At 38.0% G+C, this 6,000-nt stretch overlaps 1 protein-coding gene across 1 annotated transcript in view; it reads right to left on the bottom strand.

The window, feature by feature from the left end:
- The window catches only part of LOC136033593 (neurocalcin homolog), a gene marked incomplete in the record, with an annotated part of 320,318 nt that overhangs the window by 187,949 nt on the left and 126,369 nt on the right, over positions 1 to 6,000 (bottom strand).

Below are 6,000 nucleotides of genomic sequence, written 5' to 3'. Positions count from 1 at the left end.
TAACAAAAAAGCGAAGAAGAAGTTGTGACTACAAATTTCGCTCAGCTTCGTGTAAAAACACCGTTGGGACGAACATTTGGGGATTTCATTTAGATTAAGCATGAAACATAACGATATTCGAACTAATAAAGCAGTTGCTCTTTTTAACCTATATGTTGTGAATACAGTAGGCTGTGCGAAAAATGTGGTTCAATCCCGCTTTCTAGGGCTATAATGAAAGAAAGGTTGAGACGGCTAGGGCTCGTTGTGCGGATGAAGGATGATAGATTGCCGAAGCTTGTCCTTTTCGGTCAACAGTCTTAGGCTAAACGGAAAGCAGGTCGTCCTCGTCTGGAGTGGAAGGATGTCATAAAGAAAGATTTAAAGGAAATGGGAACTTCCTGGGAGGGTGTAAAGAGGGGGACTTTGGATAGATTGGGATGGAGGAGGAGCGTGCGTAGCTGCATTAGCCTCAGGCGGCTTGATGCTGCGGTGAGTTGTTAGTAGTAGTAGTAGTAGTAGTAGTAGAATACAGTGTAGTTTTGGCAGCTGTTTAACGCGATAGAGTTATATAACGTGGGAGTGTACAGCAGCTGTATCTGCACTCAGAAGCCTACCAGCAGTAATTTTAAAGAATTGTATGAAAAAACAGTTGTCAGAGGGTTTTGAAGGCGCAAAACCTTTGAGATAAAATAGTAATAGTGAAATTCGAAGTCCCAGTATGCATACACCAACACCCGATTTATTCTGATAATATTTACACAACGTATACAGGGTCTGCTGATTAAAAAAAAAAATCAGTTGTTGACGTTTTTTATTGACGTCCTTTAGGTGATATTGTGATTTATATCTGACTTCCTCAAAATGAGCAAGTTCTATCCATTGGTTAATCCATTTTTTCCACTCGGAAGAGTAACTCCCTCCCGGGAAGTTATGATGTTGGTAGACTTCAGGATGAAAATTTGAGAAAAAAATTCCAGGAACAGTTGAGTACTAAACTTGAGGGTTTAAAATTTGACAATGTGGAAGATGGATGGAATAATTTCAGAAAAACAATTTGTGAAGTTGCTGATGGTGTCCTAGGAAGAGTGCTAAGACAGCAACTAGGAATATTAGTGAAAAAGCTTTAGGTTTAATAGAGAGTAGAAGGGGTTTGTATAAGAATTATCTGAGCGATAGGTCGTATGAAAACAAAAGGAATGTAAAGAAAGTGGAGAAAGCATTAAAATATGAACTAAGGAGATGTGAAATGGAGGCGATGGATAAAATTGCTGAGGATCTGGAAGATGCGGCTAGACGGCATAATAGTAAAATATTATACTGGCATGTTAATAAATTGAAAGGGAGTAGCCGATCCGGACTAGTCCCAGTTAAAGATAGAAATGGGGTCACAATTAGTGATAAGGAAAAAGTTAAAGAAAGATGGGTGGAACATTTTGAGAATGTGCTAAACCGAGATACAGTTGCAGGAAAAGATATAGATGAAAATGAAAAAGTTTGTGATACCTTGGATGTGAAGGAAGATTTGTTTAGTGAGGAAGAATTAGCGACAGTACTAGAAGGATTAAAAAATAATAAGGCCCCAGGTGCTGATAGTATGATTAATGAGTTCCTTAAATATGGTGGCTCTGAGGTTAGGAATAAGCTACTGAAGATTATGAACATGATTTTTGAAAAAGGGGAAGTACCCAATGATTTTAGGAAAACCTTAATTAAACCACTGTATAAGAAAGGTGACAAGAGTGAATGTCGGAATTATCGAGGCATTAGTCTGGTCTCTGTAGGTAGCAAATTACTGAGTAATATGATACTTTTTAGACTGAGACATGCTGTAGACAAAGTTTTAAGGGAAGAACAATGCGGTTTTAGAAAGGGTAGAGGATGTGTCGACCATGTTTTCACTCTTAGGTTAATAATTGAGAAGTCCCTTCGTTGTCAAACACCTTTGGTCCTTAGTTTTATCGATTATGAGCAAGCTTTCGATTCTGTTGATAGAACAGCGTTAACAAAGGTCTTATCGTTATATGGTATACCAGAAAAATACATTAAAGTGATTTGCGCTATGTACGAGAATAATACTGCTGCGGTTAAGGTAGGAAATGAGGTTAGCAACTGGTTTTGTATTAAATCAGGAGTTAAGCAGGGTTGTGTTCTATCCCCCTTTATATGGATCATTTTGATGGACTTCGTCTTAAGGAGTACAGGAAAGGCAATTGGAGACCATGGAATCAAATGGGGAGGAAGAACGCTCCTGGACTTAGATTATGCTGATGATTTAAGCATATTAGATGAAAGTGTGAGCAAAATGAATGAATTTTTAGAGGTTTTACGAGTTCAGGGTGCTAAAATAGGCTTGAAAATTAATGTTAAGAAGACTAAGTCACTAAGGTTAGGAATAAGTGAAGATGAACAGGTGACCTTAGGTAACGAAAAGATTGATCAGGTTGGGAGCTTCAGTTACCTTGGTAGTATTATTAGTAAAGATGGTGGGAGCAGTGAAGATGTTAAAAGTAGAATAGCTAAAGCTCAGGGTGTTTTTTTCACAGTTAAAAAAGTTTGGAAGAATAGAAAGATAAGCCTACAAACCAAGATTAGAATATTGGAAGCTACAGTGATGACAGTGGTCAAATATGGCTCTGAAGCATGGACACTCCGAAAAGCAGATGAAAATTTACTAGATGTTTTCCAGAGAAATTGCCTACGGATTGTTCTGGGTACCCGGCTGACTGACCGTATTTCAAACAGTAGGTTGTACGAAAAGTGTGGTTCAATCCCGCTTTCTGGGGCTATAATGAAAGAAAGGTTGAGATGGCTAGGCCACGTTCTACGGATGAAGGATGACAGATTACCGAAGATTGTCCTTTTTGGCCAACCGTCTGGGGCTACACGGAAAGCAGGTCGTCCTTGTCTGGGTTGGGAGGATGTCATAAATAAGGATTTAAGGAAATGGGAACTTCCTGGGAGGGTGTAAAGAGGGAGGCTTTAAATAGATTAGGTTGGAGGAGGAGCGTGCGTAGCTGTGTTGGCCTCAGGCGGCTTGGTGCTGCAGTGAGTTATTAGTAGTAGTAGTAGTAGTAGTTTTTTTCGAAACATATTTTATCCTCTTTTCAACTAGTTCGTGGTAACGAACCGTAAGTAAGGACCGATGCGACACAATAGTAACTGAAACTCTAAGAAACAGAGTATTGATAACAATAGATACATCAAAAGAATCGGTTTTTTTCAATTGAAGTTTAATGATACCCATCAAAAGTTATGAGCATGAGAAAATTTGCCCAATTTTCGAAAAAGGGGGGAAGACCCCGAAAAATTAAGTGATCGTAATAAAAATGACATCATCAGATTCAGCATATCAGAATAACATACAGTAGATATTTCAAGCTCCTACTGGCAAAAATGAGGAATTTTTGCCAGAAGAAGAATCACGGATGCGTGTTTATTTGTTTGTTTTCTTTTTTCTCGGGGGTGATCGCATCGATCCAATGATCCTAGAGGGTCGGGAGGAGGCTCATTCAATGAAAAATCAGAAGTTCTAGTGCCCTTTTTAAATTACAAAAATATTGATAGGCGCCTAGACTCCCTCCAACGCCCGTTTTTCCCAAAGTCATCTGATCAAAACTTTGAGAGCCATTTTGTTCAGCATAATTGAAATATCTAGTAACTATATATTTGAAGACAACTTGACGCCGAGAGTCCCGAGGGAACGGCTGCAAGCTTTGAACTTTACCCATTGTTTACGTACAGTATTGGTTATTGGGAAGTATACAGATATTTTTGAGGGGATTTTTCTGGTGGGGATAATACGTGGGAGAATCTTTCCACTGAGGAATTTTCACGGGGGAACGGAATTTTCCACAGAGGGAGAGCCGAATTTCCCAGCGTTATTTTAAAAAAACATCAGAAATTAAATAAAAACAAGTTTTTTCAACAGAAAAGAAGGAGCAACATTAAAACTTAAAACGAATGGAAATCATTACGTATGTGAGGTGTTGCCCCCTCCTCAATACCTCGCTCTTTACGCAAAAGTTTCTTTTAGAACTTTTAAAAAGGATAATTATTCTAATAGCCAGTCTTAAAAAGTTGGAACAAAACGTCAAAATTTAGCGCAAAGACGAAGGTATTGAGGAGGGGATAACCCCATCATATACGTAATAATTTCTGTTTGTTTTAAGTTCTAATGTTGCTTCTTACTTTCAGTTGAAAAAACTTGTTTTTTTTTCGTTTTTTTTTATCTCAGTCACAGAAGTAGTTGAGAAGTAGCACTTCAATATCATTTTTTCTGCCTAAGCCTCTGGCGTCAAATTTGGATGCCTAAAACGATTTGCTTATACACACAACTGGTTCTCAATATATGTCAAAAAACCGAAACACACTCTTAAGGCTTTCCGTTTTCTCGAAAAGTTGATATTGGGTAAACCACAGTGTCCTTGGAGCAACCAAAGGAAACTTAACTAAAGCCGCGTATGGTTTTCATTTACTCCTGTATTTTTTACTTTATTTTTCGGCAGCTCCAGTCTTAATTGGCGCTTTTTACGTGTCAAAACATAAGCCGGACACATTTATAGTCTCAATGGAACTAATACATAATGAGCAAATACATAGCCCAAATTTGTTTCTGAAGTATTATATTATTATCTTAGTTTGGTATATTTCATTAGGATTGGCCATCAGAGAAACATATTAGAAGAATATTAGGCAGTGGGTATACCCTACAAGTACCAATAATACTAATAATATCAAAGCAATACCGCTAGGTTCCTTATTTTATTCTCTTTCTGAATATCATGGTTTCTTTTCTTATAATGCAACCCCCCTCCTGTGATTCAAGATATAGCCCTGATAATATTATTCCCGTTGTTTTGCATCTCGTAATGCATCATATCTCCTTTGTTAACCCATTTTCTTGCATTCTTGACCTGGTGATAAACAATCTGCCGAGGGATTTTAATACAACTGTTGGATAAAAATATTATTTGAAATGACTCAAAAGTGCGGAAAATTGAAGGAAACATGACTAAGCGCTCAAAGCTATACTATTTAACTTGTTTTATTTCCTTTATAAGTTTTCGTAAGACCTCTTTACACACCATTAGATGCCGTCTTGGCAACTACTACTACTTATACTGCTGCTAAACAACTCATCGCAGCCATGGGCGTCCATAAGCTGAATTTTAGGGGGAAGGGGATTACCTGGTCTAATTGGAACTTCCAATGCTGTATAATAGAAATCTCAAAACAAAATATAAAAATATAAGGAACCGTCATTCAGTCAGGGGGGCTGAAGCACATGGCTGCGGCCAGGGGGGCTATGAACACCCATGATCGCAGCACCAAATCACCCTGTAGACCAAAATTTTAAGGTTACATTTTTTAATCCCCTACATTTCCATTATACCTTCTCGTATAGCCTCTTTCTACCCCATCCGATGAAATCTTTCTTGGATATCTGTCTTGGCTTTTACAAAAGTAGCCATGGCTTGATGCCCATAACTATTCGATCTTAATTCAAACTATAAGTTTGAATTAAAATTAAATATTTGAATAGTTGTATGCATCAAGCCCCGGCTAAATGTAGAAAAACCAAAACAGATAGTCCGATTGAGTGAGGGGCAAATCTGGCATTAACCCTAATGCCAAGGTAGATAGTCATAGAACTAAGATACTCATAGGACTTATAGTTTTCCAAATATTTGGTTTAATGGCACGTGTAAACGTATGCCGAAGTAAGTATCTCGGAGTATCTTACAGGAGTATCTTTTAGAAAGCCACCCTGTAGGCCAACTGTTCAAAGCTATACTATTTAATTCCTTCCATTTCCTTTATACGTTTCCGTATGGCCTCTTTACGCCCCATTCGATGCTATTTCTACCTGCTAACAACTCATCGTAGCACCAAGCCACCCAAGGTCGACTACTCAAAGCTATACTACCTAATTCCTTCCATTTCCTTAATACGTTTCCGTATCAACCTGTATTTTTTGTACAGCTTATTGTTGATATGCAGCCATTTCAACCAGTATCA

The sequence above is a fragment of the Artemia franciscana genome, chromosome 12 (genome assembly GCF_032884065.1).
Source record: "Artemia franciscana chromosome 12, ASM3288406v1, whole genome shotgun sequence".
Classification (NCBI taxonomy): Eukaryota; Metazoa; Arthropoda; class Branchiopoda; order Anostraca; family Artemiidae; genus Artemia; species Artemia franciscana.
This window is presented reverse-complemented; position numbering and strand designations above follow the sequence as displayed.